Source organism: Phocoena sinus, chromosome 2 (genome assembly GCF_008692025.1).
Source record: "Phocoena sinus isolate mPhoSin1 chromosome 2, mPhoSin1.pri, whole genome shotgun sequence".
Taxonomy (NCBI): domain Eukaryota; kingdom Metazoa; phylum Chordata; class Mammalia; order Artiodactyla; family Phocoenidae; genus Phocoena; species Phocoena sinus.
In genome coordinates, this window is record NC_045764.1 from 17,940,895 (window position 1) to 17,958,344 (window position 17,450).

Genomic DNA, 17,450 nt, shown 5'->3' on the forward strand with positions numbered 1-17,450 from the left:
ACACTGCAGATGAAGGATCAAGGTAAAAACCCATCAGACCAAACAAATGAAGAGGAAATAGGCAGTCTACCTGAAAAAGAATTCAAAGTAATGATAGTAAAACCTTAGAAATAGAATGGAGAGAATACAAGAAACGTTTAACAAGGACCTAGAAGAACTAAAGAGTGAACAAACAATGATGAACAACACAATAAATGAAATTAAAAATTCTCTAGAAGAAATCAATAGCAGAATAACTGAGGGAGAAGAACAGATAAGTGACATGGAAGATAAAATAGTGGAAATAACTACTGCAGAGCAGAATAAAGAAAAAAGAATGAAAAGAATTGAGGACAGCCTCAGAGACCTCTAGGGCAACATTAAACACACCAACATTCAAATTATAGGGGTCCCAGAAAAAGAGAGAAAAAGAAAGGGACTGAGAAAATATTTGAAAAGAGTATAGTTGAAAACTTCCCTAATATGGGAAAGGAAAGAGTCAATCAAGTCCAGGAAGCACAGAGAGTCCCATACTGGATAAATCCAAGGAGAAACATGCCAGGATACATATTAATCAAACTATCAAAAATTAAATACAAAATATTAAAAGCAGCAAGGGAAAAATAACATACCAGTGAATCCCCATAAGGTTAACAGCTGACCTTTCAGCGGAAACTCTGCAAGCCAGAAAGGAGTGGCAGGACATATTTAAAGTGATGAAAGGGAAAAATCTACCACCATGATTACCCTACCCAGCAAGGATCTCATTCAGATGCGACAGAGAAATTAAAACTTTTACAGACAAGCAAAAGCTAAGAGAATTCAGCTCCACCAAACCAGCTTTAGGCAGGAAACACAAGAGAAGGAAAACACCTACAATAACAAACCCAAAACAGTTAAGAAAATGGTAAAAGGAACATACATATTGATAACTACCTTAACTGTAAATGGATTAAATGCTCCAACCAAAAGACATAGACTGGCTGAATGGATATAAAAACAAGACCCATATATATGCTGTCTACAAGAGACCCACTTCAGACCTAGGGACACATACAGACTGAAAGTTAGGGGATGGAAAAAGATATTCCATGCAAATGGAAATCAAAAGAAAGCTGGAGAAGCAATTCTCATCTCAGACAAAATAGACTTTAAAACAAAGACTATTACAAGAGACAAAGAAGGATACTACATAATGATCAAGAAATCAGGGCTTCCCTCGTGGTGCAGTGGTTGAAGTCCACCTGCCGATGCGTGGTGCAGTGGTTGAGAGTCTGCCTGCCGATGCAGGGGACGCAGGTTCGTGCCCCGGTCTGGGAAGATCCCACATGCTGTGGAGTGGCTGGGCCCATGAGCCATGGCCACTAAGCCTGCGCATCCGGAGCCTGTGCTCCGCAACGGGAGAGGCCACAATAGTGAGAGGCCCACGTACCGCAAAAAAAAAAAAAAAAAAAAAAGAGAGAGAAAAAAGAAATCAACCCAAGAAGAAGATATAACAATTGTAAATATTTATGCACCCAACACAGGAGCACCTCAATACATAAGGCAAATGCTAACAGCTATAAAAGGGGAAATTGACAGTAACACAATCATAGTAGGGGATTTTAACACCCCACTTTCACAAATGGACAGATCAACCGAAACGAAAATAAATAAGGAAACACAAGCTTTACATGACACATTAAACAAGATGTACTTAATTGATATTTATAGGACATTCCATCCAAAAACAACAGAATACACTTTCTTCTCAAGTGCTCATGGAACATTCTCCAGGATACATCATATCTTGGGTCACAAATCAAGCCCTGGTAAATTTAAGAAAATTGAAATCATATCAAGTATCTTTTCCGACCACAATGCTATGAGACTAGATATCAATTACAGGAAAAAAAATCTGTAAAAAACACAAACAGGGCTTCCCTGGTGGTGCAGTGGTTGAGAGTCTGCCTGCCGATGCAGGGGATGCGGGTTCATGCCCCAGTCTGGGAAGATCCCACATGCCACGGAGCGGCTGGGCCCGTGAGCCATGGCCGCTGGGCCTGCGCATCCGGAGCCTGTGCTCTGCAATGGGAGAGGCCACAACAGCGAGAGGCCCGTGTACCGGAAAAAAATAAAAAGAAAAACACAAACAAATGGAGACTAAACAACACACTACTAAATAACCAAGAGATCACTGAAGAAATCAAAGAGGAAATCAAAAAATACCTAGAAACAAATGACAATGAAAACACAACAACCCAAAACCTATGGGATGCAGCAAAAGCAGTTCTAAGATGGAAGTTTATAGCAATACAATCCTACCTCAAGAAACAAGAAACAACTCAAACAACCTAACCTTATACCTAAAACAATTAGAGAAAGAAGAACAAAAAACCCCCCCTAAATTTATCAGAAGGAAAGAAATCATAAAGATTAGATCAGAAATAAATGAAAAAGAAATGAAGGAAACAATAGCAAAGCTCAATAAAAGTAAAAGCTGGGTGGCTTCCCTGGCGGCGCAGTGGTTGAGAGTCCGCCTGCTGATGCAGGGGACACGGGTTCGTGCCCCAGTCTGGGAGGATCCCACGTGCCGCGGAGCAGCTGCGCCCGTGAGCCATGGCCACTGAGCCTGCGCGTCCAGAGGCTTTGCTCCGCAATGGTAGAGGCCACAGCAGTGACAGGACTGCGTACCGCAAAAAACAAAAACAAACAAAAAAAGTAAAAGCTGGTTCTTTGAGAAGATAAACAAAATTGATAAACCATTAGCCAGACTCATCAAGAAAAAAAGGGAGAAGAAGACTCAAATCAATAGAATTAGAAAAGAAAATAAAGTAAAAATGACACTGCAGAAATACAAAGGATCATGAGAGATTACTACAAGCAACGCTATGCCAATAAAATGGACAACCTGGAAGAAATGGACAAATTCTTAGAAATGCACAACCTTCCAAGACTGAACCACGAAGAAACAGAATATATAAACAGACCAATCACAAGCACTGAAAGTGAGACTGTGATTAAAAATCTTCCAACAAACAAAAGCCCAGGACCAGATGGCTTCACAGGTGAATTCTGTCAAACATTTAGAGAAGAGCTAACACCTATTCTCAAACTCTTCTAAAATACAGCAGAGGGAGGAACACTCCCAAACTCATTCTACGAGGCCACCATCACCCTGATACCAAAACCAGACAACGATGTCACAAAGGAAGAAAACAACAGGCCAATATCACTGATGAACATAGATGCAAAAATCCTCAACAGAATACTAGCAAACAGAATCCAACAGCACATTAAAAGGATCATACACCATGATCAAGTGGGGTTTATCCCAGGAGTGCAAGGATTCTTCAGTATACGCAAATCAATCAATGTGATAAACCATATTCACAAACTGAAGATATGATCATCTCAACAGATGCAGAAAAGGCTTTTGACAAAATTTAACACCCATTTATGATAAAAACCCTCCATAAAGTAGGCACAGAGGGAACTTACCTCAACATAATAAAGACCTTATATGACAAACCCACAGCCGACATCATTCTCAATGGTGAAAATCTGAAAGCATTTCCTCTAAGATCAGAAACAAGACAAGGTTTTCCACTCTCACCAATATTATTCAACATAGTTTTGGAAGTTTTAGCCACAGTAATCAAAGAAGAAAAACGAGTAAAAGGAATCCAAATGGGAAAAGAAGAAGTAAAGCTGTCACTGTTTGCAGATGAATGACATGATACTATACATAGAGAATCCAAAAGACGCTACCAGAAAACTACTAGATCTATTCAATGAATTTGGTAAAGTAGCAGGATACAAAATTAATGCACAGAAATCTCTTGCATTCCTATACACTAATGATGAAAAATCTGAAACAGAAATTAAGGAAACACTCCCATTTACCACTGCAACAAAAAGAATAAAATACCTAGGAATAAACCTACTGAAGGAGACAAAAGACCTGTATGCAGAAAACTATAAGACACTGATGAAAGAAATTAAAGATGATACAAACAGATGGAGAGATATACCATGTTCTTGGATTGGAAGAATCAACATTGTGAAAATGACTATACTACCCAAAGCAATCTACAGATTCAATGCAATTCCTATCAAACTACCAATGGCATTTTCACAGAACTAGAACAAAAAATTTCACAATTTGTATGGAAACACAAAACACCCGAAGAGCCAAAGTAATCTTGAGAAAGAAAAAAGTAGCTGGAGGAATAAGGCTCCTGGACTTCAGACTATACTACAAAGCTACATTAATCAAGACAGCATGGTACTGGCACAAAAACAGAAATACAGATCAATGGAACAGGACAGAAAGCTCAGAGATAAACCCACACACATATGGTCAACTAATCTATGACAAAGGAGGCAAGGATATACAATGAAGAAAAGATAGCCTCTTCAATAAGTGGTGCTGGGAAAATTGGAGAGGTACATGTAAAAGAATGAAATTAGAACACTCCCTAACACCATACACAAAAATAAACTCAAAATGGATTAAAGACCTAAACATAAGGCCAGACACTCTAAAACTCATAGAGGAAAACATAGGCAGAATACTCTATGACATAAATCACAGCAAGATCCTTTTTGACCCACCTCCTAGAGAAATGGAAATAAAAACAAAAATAAACAAATGGGACCTAATGAAACTTCAAAGCTTTTGCACAGCAAAGGAAGCCATAAACAATATGAAAAGACAACCCTCAGAATGGGAGAAAATATTTGCAAATGAAGCAACAAAGTATTAATCTCCAAATATACAAGCAGCTCGTGCAGCTCAATATCAAAAAAACAAACAACGCAATCCAAAAATGGGCAGAAGACCTAAATAGACATTTTTCCAAGGAAGATATACAGATTGCCAACAAACACATGAAAGGATGCTCAGCATCACTAATCATTCGGGAAATGCAAATGAAAACTACAATGAGGTATCACATCACACCAGTCAGAATGGCCATCATCAAAAAATCTACAAACAATAAATGCCAGAGAGGGTGTGGAGAAAAGGGAACCCTCTTGCGCTGTTGGTGGGAATGTAAATTGATACAGCCACTATGGAGAACAGTATAGAGGTTCCTTAAAAAACTAAAAATAAAACTACCATATGACCCAGCAATCCCACTACTGGGCATATACCTGAGAAAACCATAATTCAAAAAGAGTCATGTACCACAGTGTTCATTGCAGCACTGTTTACATTTACCAGGACATGGAAGCAACCTAAGTGTCCATCGACAGATGAATGGATAAAGAAGATGTGGCACATATATACAATGGAATATTACTCAGCCATAAAAAGAAATGAAATTGAATTATTTATAGTGAGGTTGATGGTCCTAGAGTCTTTCATATAGAGTGAAGTAAGTCAGAAAGAGAAAAACAAATACCGAATGCTAACACATATATATGGAATCTTAAAAAAAAAAAGGTGTGAACAGCCTAGGGGCAGGATAGGAATAAAGACGCAGACGTAGAGAATGGACTTGAGAACATGGGAAGGGCGAAGGGTAAGCTGGGACAAAGTGAGAGAGTGGCATGGACATATATACACTACCAAATGAAAGACAGATAGCTAGTGGGAAGTAGCCGCATAGCACAAGGAGATCAGCTTGGTGTTGTGTGACTACCTGGAGGGGTGGGATAGGGAGGGTGGGAGGGAGACACAAGAGGAAGGAGATATGGGGATATATGTTTATGTATAGCTGATTCACTTTGTTATACAGCAGAAACTGACACAACAATGTAAAGCAATTATACTCTAATAAAGATGTTAGGAAAAAAAAAACCCAAAAAATGAAAGGTCCCTCATGCCTCACAGCCAAATAATAATAATAATAATAAATTTAAATAAAATGGTATGAAATGAATGAAATGGAACAGAAAAGAATAGAAAATATCAATGTATATTTTAAGTAGGAAGTCTGTTTACAGATTTACATATTTGTTCACTGGGCCACCAAGTCAAATGCACCTCTTCCTCTAGAGTGTTTGTCCCAGGGACATTGGCAGGTGTGGAGACACTTCTGGTTGTCACAACTGGGGGAGTGTGGTATTGACACTAGCTGGTACAGGTCAGGGAAATCCGCTAAACCTCCTACAACGCTCAGGACAGTCCCACGCAACCAAGAACAAACAATCCAGCCCCAAATGTCTCCAGTGCCAACACTGGAGACAGCCACAATTTTCAAGACCACTAACTGACCTTGTAGTTCACGCCATCTGACGGTCACTCCTACAGGGCCCACGTATGCATTGCTGTAAGTGGAATCTGCTAATACTTAAGAAGTAAATGTAGGGCTTCACTGGTGGCACAGTGATTAACAATCCGCCTGCCAATGTAGGGGACATGGGTTCGAGCCCTGGTCTGGGAAGATCCCACATGCCACGGAGCAACTAAACCCATGTACCACAACTACTGAGCCTGTGCTCTAGAGCCTGCGAGCCACAACTACTGAGCCCACCAGCCACAACTACTGAAGCCTGCGCGCCTAGAGCCCATGCTCCGCAACAAGAGAAGCCACCGCAATGAGAAGCCTACGTACCACAAGGAACAGTAGCCCCTACTCACCACAACTAGAGAAAGCCCGTGCACGGCAACAAAGACCCAACGCGGCCAAAATTAAATAAATAAATTTATATATATAAAAAAAAAGAAGTAAATGTAACCGTAGCCTCTCAATGTACACAGTTAAAACTTGGTTCCAATTTTTTTTCCTATAATAAAAATGACGGGGCTTCCCTGGTGGTGCAGTGGTTGAGAATCTGCCTGCCAATGCAGAGGACACGGGTTCGAGCCCTAGTCTGGGAAGGTCCCACATGACGCGGAGCAACTAGGCCCGTGAGCCACAACTACTGAGTCTGAGCGTCTGGAGCTTGTGCTCCGCAACAAGAGAGGCCGCGACAGTGAGGGGCCCGTGCACTACGATGAAGAGTGGCCCCCACTCGCCACAACTAGAGAAGGCCCTCGCACAGAAACATAGACCCAACACAGCCAAAAGTAAATAAATAAATTAATTAATTTTTTTTAAAAAATGACGGATGCTCACTGCACAGAGTTGTGAAACTGAAAGAGAATAAAGGATTTTGTGCCAAATGAATAAAAAGATAGAGCAAGGCAGGACAGTCTCATAATTTGTAAATCCTTTACCAGAAAGTAATAAATTCCTATGCTCTACACGTTGTGAAGAAGCCACTGGTTTCAGGTTTTGCTTTTTTTTGGTTTAAACTTCACAACTTTTCACACAAGAACTTTAACAATAAGACAGCTCTCACATCATCATAAACAACCAGAGTAAGTTACTAGAGTTGACTAAAAAATCCTAAAACAGAAGATGGTGAGAAAGGGAGAACGAGAAAGAGAAAAATAAAGGAGAGACAAGACCAAGCCAGGAAAACACAAGCAGAAACCTACTTCCTATTCACCGCTTGTGCTTTTCAAACCACAATGCAAGTTGGAGTGTTTCTGGTTTGAAACTGCTAAGTTTTGCGCCTGCTGACAGAGGCACTGCCATGGAAAAGCACAGCCTGGTGAAGGATTGAACGCAGACAAGCTCCTCTTTGCTTTTCAAACTGCTAAGAAAGAGACGAAGCAACAGAACTACAACAAACTGTAAAGTTCTAAGTTAAGGATTTTGCTTAAAAGATTTTTTTATCACAGTCTAATATATATTCATCATTATTTTTAAAAGAAATCTAATTACGTTCAAAAGAAAAGTGGATGTCCTTGCTGTCACTAATGAGATCTCAGGGCATGAGAATTATTTCAGAAGCAGCAGCTAGTATCCAAGGGTGCATTTTTTTTCATCATTTGCATTAAGCAGAAATTTTATCAGAAGACCAATTAATAGTCAATGTAATAGCTTTGCAGAAGGAGTACTAAATTAAGTGTGTCAACACCGTACACTCAGTGCCTGCCCCTGTCTTGCACTCATCAAGAAAATTACATGAGTGAAGCTTCATTCTCACAGATGATGGCAAATCAATGGCAACTCATGACAATACTCAAGACGATTCCAGTTGTTTTAAACATCTGGTAGAAATAATGCCGTGAAAAGGAGCCTAGTCCCTGCAGATTTTTCACGAGGAAGCAAAAAAAAAAAAAAAATTTTAAGCTCACAGTCTAATATTGTTTTAAATTCTGCATCTATTTTTATATTCTGAAAAAAAATCCCTCGTTTTAATGAACCAGATCCATCAGAAACATATACAGAGTCTGTATCAAAGAAAATGACTTTTCTTAAACCACTTTCATTAAAATTAAGCCAATATTATATACTCATAATATTACATACTCATATATTATGTATAAACTTAAAGGCTATCAAAATCCTCAAAATTCTACATCATTCTAGCTCTAAAATAACTATGTAATTCTAGCTTTAAATTTCTACAATAATCCAAAACAATTCAGATTTGACCACTTACCAAAAGATGGGACTAGATGATAAGTTTGAAGTGATTTAAATGTTATCCATGCAGGTGGCCAAAAAGAAAAAGTTATATCATTTATTGGCTCAAAATAATACCTGCCCTTATAATGCCCTAACCCAGAGGTACTCGAAGTATGATCCCTGGCCAGGAGCATCATCACCACGTGGGAACTCAGTAGAAATGCAAATACTCAGGCCCCACCCAGACTTACTGGGGGCTAGAAATCTATTTTCCCAAACCCTCCAGTCAACTCTAATCCAAAGTCAAGTTGGCAAAGCACTGCCCTAATCTGCAGGTGACAAGAACAAAGACCAGCTACAGTGTTAAGACGTCCTGTGCTGAGCCACATCTGACTTAGCTCATTTAACCCTTATGATGATTTCATGATGTAGGAACTGGTATTCTCATTACACTGGAGCAGCTCTGGCTCAGTCATATTAAGCACTAAACCGAGACTCTACAAAGCCGTGTGAAGCCAAAGTTTACTGTTAACCACTATTACCCACAGCATGCAAGGAGTGCGTCCCTCCCTTTCTGCTCCCATAGTACAAGTTCATCCACTCAGTAACTCACATAAGCTTTGTGGAAATGGACAGCTTCCCTCAGGATGTAATTTCAGTCTTCTATCCCACGCAGAAAGCCCCATATGCGTTGACGCTACCCTCCTCAAAAAATAGGCAGGGTGTGAATTTCAGACAACCACTGGAGTCCTCTTTCATCAGTTCAAATTTTTATTAATTGCTTGACTAAAGAATAACTTAGGGACTTCCATGGTGGTCCAGTGCGTAAGACTCGAGCTCCCAATGCAAGGGCCCTAGGTTCAGTCCCTGGTCGGGGAACTAGTTCCCGCATGCGTGCCGCAACTAAGAGTTCCCACGTCACAACTAAGAAGTCTGCATGCCACAACTAAAGATCCCACATGTGGCAACTAAGACCCGGCACAGCCGAAATACATAAATAATTTTTTTTTTTTGAAGAGTAACTTATGTGTAGCCCATCTCGCAATGTGATCTTTACAATGTGATCTCCTGTTACTGAATCAAGGCCACGTTTCCACAACTGGCTCATCTCTGACCAAAATCCCAACTGCCCCAATCTAAAGGGATGAGGTGAGAGACAGAAGGTAACAGGCACTCCAGGAGTAGAGCTTTCAAAGTGGCCTGAGGCCCCTTAAACTCATGGGATGGGCCAAACACCACCATTGCTGGAAAGCACTTGTCAACAGAGAGAAACATGTGGACAAGATCTCAGTGAGAATCTAAAAACATGGACGTTGAGAGGGAAAACACTGATAACAGTTCTATCAAAAATTCATAACAACACCCTTAACTACACACAAGAGACGCATTAAATAAATCACTGTACATCCAAGGTATTTTAAACCAATATAGCTATTAAAAAATATAATCACAGGCATGGAAAGAACAAATGACACACCCCAAAATATTAACATATTGTAGTAAACATCTGATATTGTAGAATTACAGGAGATATATTTTCTACTTTGTACTCCTTTGTTTTTCAATGCCTTACACTATAAGCACCTTTTAATGTAAAATATATATTTATGATAAAATGAAATTAGAAAAAAATACCATAAATAACTTGTTCTATACCTCTAGAACCTACTGAATTTTCAACATATATTGATAGTAAAGTAATAATGAAAAATTGTTTTAAATTTTGAAGTTAACACTTTATATTACTCAATAAAACGCTGAGTATACCAGATGAATACATTTTTGTACAAAGAAGAAAAATAAATACTTTGCAGATCAGAGCAATTACCAATACTCATTTTATCAATAAGTCTCAGGATTCCACTGGGAATAAATACATAGCTTTAATTTTCACTGTATTAACCGAGTGGTTTTCTTCTTCTTTCATATTGTTTTAGACATTTAATGTATTCTTTTGGTTCAACACAATGAATGAGCACATTAGAATTTAAGACCATCATGGAGAAGGACCCCTGACAGATAAACACTTAGTACTGCCAGAACACAAATGAAATTATCTGAAAAGGCAAGAAATTACTAGCCTGCTGTCTAGTTTTCAAACACACAAAAGGAAGAAATGTTTTTAATTTTTTTAACTTATTCCATAAGTTATTTTTCTGAAATTTAGTTATTCAATATTTGATAATAAGAACACAAATTTTCCCAGTCTACAACGGCGAATGAAACTTTCAAATCTTCGTGCAAATTTATAGAACAGGTAACATTACTGAACTGCTCATCAAACAGTTAGGGGGACACCCTCACCGTCAGCCAGTTCCCATCCGCAGATCAATTCAATGAACATTAGGAATTCACAGTAATTTATAAGAGGAAACATGCAGAAACAAGATTACTTACTCTGCTTCGTTTCTTTATTTTCATACAGCCATTTAAAAATAGAACAGAAGGGGTTTCAAAGACAGATACACAGCATTTTTTACCAAACATTATAAGCAGAAACAACATAAATAATCTGCTAGAATTATGCCACATCATTTTTCCCTTGGGAAGATAAATGTTACACATACCGTGTGTATTAAATAATTATGACTGGAGATAATCACGGCACACATGAAACGTATGCATCACTGCCAAGAATTCACCTAGAGATTTATTACACTGAGACACATAGCTTTTAAGCTCTGTAAGGAACCCACATGTTTCGCTCTTAATATTACCTAGAAATGCTCATCAAGATTAGGGAGGGGACGCGAAGCACTCGGTGAGTTTGCAATCGGATGGATTACTACAGAGAGCTGTCTTATTCTCACTGCATAACCTGACACCTATTGCTCAAGTGGCAAGTCAAATTAGAATATTGTTTAACGGTGAGAGAAAAAATATACCGTGTGGACAGGCAAAACATATTTCAGGCAATGACTATGCTTAAAATGGCTAATTAACCAGCAAACTTTGATCATCATTTCTACTAACTACTGAAAAGTTAGCCTACATTAAACAAAAACTTTCCCAAGACTCGATAAATGTGGTTGTGCTTCTGTGGGCTCTAAAAGCTAATGAGATAGTGACAAGAGTTACACAACTGGGTCGGCATCCTGGGACAGCTCAGTCCCTAGTGATCAAGCACAAAGTCTCCCCATTTGATGTTTTAGGTTCTACCAGTTAGCCACCCTGTTCTTTAAAAACCTATCTGAAAGCAGTAACATGGATTAACCCTGAAAACAGTTTTCTATAAGTCAAAACAATCTCTCCCTCTCTTCCTTTCATTTTTAAATCTCATTTCCTACAGAAGTTTCTCCAATGTTTAAAACAGCATGAAATTCACTACCCAAATAGCATTAAAATCTAACCTTAAACATAGTGGTTTATGAAAAATCCTCCTCAACACTCCAGCCTTCCAAACAGGAAGTGTCATTCTTCTCTTTGGTTCGAAGACCAAGAACTAAAAGAGTCATAGAAGAGGCACCTCTGATTGCCTTTATTTTTGTAAATACTTTGAACAGGATTGCCTCCTAAGTTTTTCTTTGGTCTCTATCACATCCCAAGTCCTATTTCCAGTTCATCACTCTCAGAAGTTAGGTCATCTGAAATAGGTCTCAATTATTGGGAACAGAATGATCCAGGAATATCCATTATTGGACCTTCCATCCGCTGAGTCCAACCAACCAAACTACCCAAGCATCGATAAAGAGGATGGGCAGGAGCTGGAAAACTGAACTGCAACCATCAGATAGCTCTCATCTCAAAAGTTACATTTTTTAATGTTTTAGCCGGTATCTTCCAACAATAGAAACTTCAAGCCAATATGTTTTTTCCACACGTTAACTGTGATATCTTTTAAAATCCAGTATCTTGGAAACTGCTGGCAATAGTCCTAATTCCCACATAAGGAACTCTGAACTAGAAGCCCTGTTGGGATACGCTATGGATTTGTCCCAACAGAACTCTGATGGTTCCCTCTGACTTGGAGCATTTGACCACAAAGCCTTATTTAAATAAGACAACAGAGGTAACTTTCAATAATTTTCTCTTCTGAAGGTCTTAAGATTTTATGATGCACCTCATAAAGTCGAAAAGAAATAAAACATAGCCCCCTGCCTTCACTTTGTAGAGGTAGAATCTCTTCTGTTTTGAATCCACAATATAAAGTAAGACCAGTACGTGTAAGCTTTGTTGCTGTTGTCGAAGTTGGTTCTCGGAATTGTGTCGGAATCCAGCCCATCCCTGCTTCCCACTGATGCAGCTCTGCTTTTTCATTACATTGGCTGCCATTTTAGCAACAGAACATTTACAGTATCTCCTAAAATGCACTGAATTTACACACTGTCTAGAGTTGGACTTAGAAGGGTTTTGTTATTTTAAAAGATATCCCACGATCCTCAAACAGGAATAAATTTCATTGAAACACTAGAGTTACAAATTTTATCTCAAAAAGTGAACTTCATTGTGTATCTATCTTTGGATGGGTCATGTTCTTCCACTCATCTCCTCCATGTGGGAATCTACTGTGGTTCTCTGACCTCCCTGTGAGAAGGTCCTAGCATCAGAGACTGGACAGCGCAAACATCTGAGCCAGCACACACTTCTGCTTCTTCTGGATGACCATGTCCAGACAGCTCGAGGAGGGGTACCATCCGCCAGACAGAGGTCCACTCCCGTCAGTAAGAGTCACCCCGTTTTCAATCAGCATTGCCAATGACCTAATAATAAAGCGAGAACCTTGCTGGACTTTCTCACGTCTAAGCCAACTTAGTTAAAAGGAAATCCCACAAGTTGTGTGAAATGAGTCATGATTCATTTGTCGATTCCTTAAAAAAAGCTGGAGCACCTGTAAGTGCTATGGCTGGATGCGCAGATGCACATCCAGGAAGATATGGTCCCTTCACGCCACCATGTGACATGAACATCATGGCTGAATGCTCTCCATCTTTACGTATTGAACCAGAGAGAAACTGAATCTTTCCCTTTATATATATATATATATATATATATATAAAACTTAAAAAAAACAAGTGTCCCAACTTGGGGCTTACATATTTTACAATCATTCCATATTTAGAGATAATTAGGATTTTCTTCCAACTCAGATACGAGAAAATGTTGCTTTGCTCTTTTTTTTTTTTTTTATGCGTTACGCGGGCCTCTCACTGCTGTGGCCTCTCCCGTTGCGGAGGACAGGCTCCGGACGCGCAGGCTCAGCGGCCATGGCTCACGGGCCCAGCCGCTCCGCGGCATGTGGGATCCTCCCAGACCGGGGCACGAACCCGCGTCCCCTGCATCGGCAGGCGGACTCCCAACCACTGCGCCACCAGGGAAGCCCTGCTTTGCTCTTTTAACTCTAAGTTAAAAAACAAGTTTAGTGTGCTGGTCTCACCCTGCTCTCTCTCTCTTGTCCCCCCGCTCCCTCTTGGGCTCACGTTCTGCCCTGCCATGCCCTTCTCTCAAGAGGCACAAGTCATCTCCCCCAGCAAGTGGGCCCGGCCTGCGGGGGAGGGCAGCATGCAGCTCCACCTTGTCCGGCTCTCGAAGCACACCACCACCTGGACCAAGGGGTATGCACGTGCCGTGGGCTATGACCTGTACAGCACCTATGATTACATACTACCACCTATGGAGAAAGCCTTTGTGAAAACCGACATTCAGATAGCTCTTCCTTCTGGGTGCTATGGGAGACTAGCTCCACATTCTGGTTTGGCTGCAAAATACTTCATAGATGTAGGGGCTGGTGTCATAGCTGAAGATTACAGAGGGAATGTTGGTGTTCTACTGTTTGATTTTGGCAAAGTCCGAAGTCAAAAAGGGTGATGGAATTGTACAGCTCATTTGTGAATGGATTTTTTACCCAGAAATAGAAGAAGTTCAAGTTTTAGATGATGCTGAAAGAGGTTCAGGAGGTTTTGGTTCCACTGAAAATAATTAAAACTTTATGCCAAGAAAAGGCATTTTAACTCTTGCATACGACTGACATAAAGCTTTAAGGGAACTTCAGTAAATGGACTGAGAAAGCCTTTAAGGTGTCAAAATAACCATTATTAGAATATAACGGGAAAACCTACTGAAATGTTACGTCAGTGCTGACTGAAGTGACCATACCCTTACATAAAGCAGCGCTTCACACACTTGATGCTCCATAAACGATGCGACATAATCCAACAAGACAATGACACTTGGGAGGTACTGTCATCAGACTTCACCACGTGCTAGCGAAGACTTCGGAGAATGGCAGCAAATCACCACTCAACAACCCCTGTCCTTCTCAGCAGCCAGGTTCAGAGCTGCGAAGTAACTCACCACAAGCCACAGTGGTCGCCAGACAGGGTTCCTGGGTCAGAACCCGCACAGACGCAGTTGACAAGGGAACCCCAGGCCTCCTCTCCGGTCCCCTGAACCCGAGTCCCCAGAGCGGATCCCCAGGGGCCACACAGGAAAACGGTGTGGGGACTGGAGTTCCCGGCCAGGTTCTGCATTCAGAGGAGAAAAGGCCTTTGTCTAAATGTCTCTGAACAGTAGAATAATTGCAAAAATGGTGTATTGGATGAATAGCAAATTCTCAGGGAAACTACAGAGAGGTAAGGGAAGATGAGCAGATGAGGGGGCAGGATGCCTGGCTCAGTGGAACACATTCGATCTGCCGGGACGCATGTTTTTATGGAACACGCTAATGACAATGGGAGAAAATCTGCGAAGAAATACAAGCATGAAACAAAAAGCAAGAGTGAGACGTGAAAGATTACGTTAATCACGTATTTGGGTTTTAGAAGAAAGGTGATTTTTTTAAAACCCCCCCACTGAACCAAATGAGTTGTAACACGTAAACAGGCACTGTTCTGTTCAAAAACATAAGACCCTCACCGTAACATTTACAATTCTACAAAAGACTCCATCAAACTCTGCCGAAGCATACCCAGTGGCTGGCATCTGAGGCTCTGGAAAGATAAAATCTGAAACTGCGTACTGCCGTTTTATGTATTTTACTGCTAGGCTACGATGCATTTAATGCACAAATGCCAGCAGGCCAGGATACAAAAATTTACTATGGATGTGCTTTAAGTTAATGTTGATTCCAACAGTTTACCATCCATCAACTATTCTAGTGCCAGTTAGCACTTTAAAAACCATGCGTAAATATTTGAAAACCATGTTAGCAATTAAAGGGAGGAAATATTCCACATTAAAATCAGGAAGAGACTTTAGGTTACAACTTGACGTGAAACATCAAGTTTCACAGCATAACACAAAATGCTATACGCACTCTAAACCAAAAATACAACACGTAGATCCTATTTAAAATTCAGTAACTGCCAATTATTCTTTACTGCTTTCAAAACTAATAGGTCTTCTAACTGAATATGAGGTTTTAAACTTTGTGCGTCATTAACTTATACTCCATGTTAGTGATGAGGTGCTGACAAATGCTTTCAGTGAACTAAGAATGTGAAAAATTCTGAAGAGAGGTAGCTTAGGTTCTTTCTTTGTACTAACTTTTTAACGCCGGCCTTTTTTAAACAATAGGAAAAGTTAGAGTGTCTGGCACATGGCTTAAAGTCAAGCTTTCTTCTTAAGTCATCGAAAAAGAAGAACATAAATGCTTCATCATTTAAAGACTTTACTTTCTAAGCAGAGTAATCCCCATAGTTAAAAAAGAATTTTAATATAAACTGAAAGAAACTTAATATACCAAGTTAATCAATGACAACTCAACAGCCTTTCATAAGGTATCAGGATCCCACAGAACTGGGACCACTTTTTAAGTCCTGAGCTTTAAGACTGGGACAAAAAACTTTTAACAGTAGGAACTGATATATTTTTATCAAGACTACACTGACTCTTTCATCTTTCACAATGAGAAAAATAGCCAAAATCATTAACTCATGGGGAACAATCTAGAAAACTAATAGTAAGATATTTCAATGGCACTGAGTACAATATTTGAGGGCCTATTAACTGGTTGAAAATGGATAAATAGATGCAGTCTTTTAATAACAGTAATTCAAACGTTAGCTTTCAAGACATGGACTGTGGTCCCAATCCATTGAAATAGAATGATACTGCCACTATTCTACTTGAAGAAAATGTTGGGAAGTTTTACTTATATTTTTAAAATTCAATTAAAGACAAAATCTTGTATATTGCATGTATGGGAAAAGGATCTCCTAGGAAAAAAATAAGTCAAAATAACTGAGGAACAAAACAAAGTTACAGGATCAAAGAATAATGAATACTTTAAGTTTTGCTTTAACTATTAGAAAGCCTTGTACCAAATACATGCCTGAACGCTTATCTTGCATTATTATTCTACTATCCTTATTTTTTTCTAATATCCTCAGGATGTTTTAGCTTTTTTGTAATCATAGGTATCGTGTAAGGCCACTATGCCCAAAATCAGTGCCATCCCCCATTTTCTGAGAAACACCTCCACTCACCCGCACACCTACCTTCCTACCACCCATCCAAAGGGGTGGGCGCCTGGTAAACACAGGTGTTCTGAGTGGTTCTACTTCAACCCCACGGCCACTGCCACCATCACTGCACCTGTGCCCTCCCCTTCCAGCCACACTGATGAGATCAGAGTTGGACTTTTGATCCAAACTGGACCAACTGCACTATCTCCCCAAGGAACTTGCAAGTGGGACTGAAAGACTGAAGGAGGCTGGGACTATCGTAAGGCACATTTAGGGATGTGAGACAGACAAATTATAACATGGAAACAGAGGGGCAAAGAAAGCTGCTCTAGGGGAGGAAGAATAAAGCAGAAATCCAGAAGCAAGCAAGAATTCACGTCTTGAGAAGCGGGACTTTTGGTGTTCCTAATGCCGTTTTAGACCCTGTTCCTGTTCTTGTGCTGGTTGAGGTTATGAAGAACCCCTCTGGTACCATCCCAACTTCATTCTTCTTACACTAACTTCACTTGGTTCTTGTTACGTGGAACATCAAGAAACTCAACTGAATACAGCCTCACATCCTATGTGTAATAAAGGTTTAACATATGTAACTGTGCTACCGCTCTTCAATCCCTTGGCTTAAGATCATTTAGATGAACAAAGTTAAAATGTTTGGGCTTTTTCTGTCCATACCTGT

The 17,450-nt window shown here is 39.9% G+C and overlaps 1 protein-coding gene and 1 pseudogene across 23 annotated transcripts in view; one reads left to right on the forward strand and one right to left on the reverse strand.

Annotated features, from left to right (window-relative positions):
* Positions 1-17,450, reverse strand: part of PARD3 (par-3 family cell polarity regulator) — a 639,255-nt gene that overhangs the window by 412,772 nt on the left and 209,033 nt on the right. The window lies entirely within an intron of this gene.
* LOC116748688 lies at positions 13,704-14,292 on the forward strand (annotated as a pseudogene).